Source organism: Rutidosis leptorrhynchoides, chromosome 6, assembly GCF_046630445.1.
Source record: "Rutidosis leptorrhynchoides isolate AG116_Rl617_1_P2 chromosome 6, CSIRO_AGI_Rlap_v1, whole genome shotgun sequence".
Lineage (NCBI taxonomy): Eukaryota > Viridiplantae > Streptophyta > Magnoliopsida > Asterales > Asteraceae > Rutidosis > Rutidosis leptorrhynchoides.
Window position 1 is genome coordinate 347,513,761 of NC_092338.1, and position 1,488 is coordinate 347,515,248.

General features: G+C 35.6%; 1 non-coding gene across 1 annotated transcript; it reads left to right on the plus strand.

Moving 5' to 3' along the window:
- Positions 1-201: 201 nt before the first annotated feature.
- LOC139856251 (small nucleolar RNA R71) lies at positions 202-308 on the plus strand. Its single transcript, XR_011761746.1, has one exon. It is a non-coding gene; the product is annotated as a small nucleolar RNA R71 (small nucleolar RNA).
- The last annotated feature ends 1,180 nt before the right edge of the window (positions 309-1,488 follow it).

The window sequence follows — 1,488 nt, forward strand, 5'->3', positions numbered from 1 at the left end:
TCGGCTCTAGCTACTTTAGATGAATGAAAAATATCTTTTTCCTGATGCCACTCATGCGAGTGGGAGGCGGTGTTATCAATAATTTTGTGAGCTTCGGTTGCGGTTTTCTTCATAATGGAACCACCAGCTGCTGTGTCGATGTCTTTTCGTGTAGCAACGTCGACACCTTGGTAGAATATTTGTACTATTTGATAAGTGTCTAAATCGTGCTGAGGACATCCTCTCAACAACTTTCTGAATCTTTTCCACGCCTCATATAATGTTTCATTTGGCTTTTGCGTTAACGTAACAATTTCTCCTTGAAGTCTCACGGCTTTAGATGCCGGAAAGAATCTTTTAAGAAATTTCTCAACCAAAACATCCCATGTATCAATCGCTCCTTCAGGTAACGATTCTCACCAATCTTTGGTTTCTCTCTTTAAAGTCCAGGGAAACAACATGAGATAGATCTGTTCATCCTCAATTTCTCTGATTTTAAATAGAGTACAGTAACTATTAAAGGTTCGAAGATGTTCATTTGGATCTTCTTTTGGCGTACCACTATATTGGCACTGATTAGTTACCATGTATAGGATTTGTCCTTTGATTTCATAATCTGGCGCATTAACGTCTGGTTGAGTAATGGCATGTCCTTAACCCGTGCGTGTGGCTCTCATTCGATCCTCCATACTCAGAGGTTCTGTTACTTCCATATTTGAATTTGTTGAATCTGAATCACTAGAAGATTCTGATTTAACGGTTTGTGGTTTAGGAGGAATGATTAGTGGTTCAGGATCTTGAAATTGTCCTTGAATATCCTCCAGGTTCTCAATTGTGAAGTCGGGTTCAAAAAATGGATTATCGGAAATTTGAATTGGAGTACTTGCTCGACTAGATGATGATTCTAAAGAAAAATCAACGGCAATAATATTGGCTAGATGTCTTGATCAGGTTACAGGTGGTGAATGTATGAAAGGTGGTGAACGTTTTGCTCGGTGCATTCACCGAATATCCTATTAGTTATAAAAATAAAAATTATATAAGTTATCAAATTAATAGACTTTTCTGATTTTGCCTACGTTTCGAATAGCCAATAGATGCAGCAGGTAGCCAGGACCCTTTAAATCGGAAGTCCACAACTCACCACTAACAAATCCAACTATTACTACGAACCCGAAAATTTGGATGTCTATTAATTTAATCGCTTTTTATAATTTTTCGTCAAAATTTTGAAATAAAAATCTATGTCCTAAAAACTAGAGTGTAGAAATGAGAAAGAAAAAGCGCGTCGAAAAACAAGAAGTCGAAAAATAAACGTCAAAAAATAAAAGTCGAAAAATAATCTAAGACTTATAAACTAAAGTTCTACGTTTAAAGCTTAACGTCTAAAAACTTAAAACTAAAAATAGCGACTAAAGTATAAAAATTCTAAAGGTACTAAAAATGTAATTCTAAAAGGAAAATCGGCAATTACTTAGAAGGTACTAAAATCTATAAACTGCGTCGTAA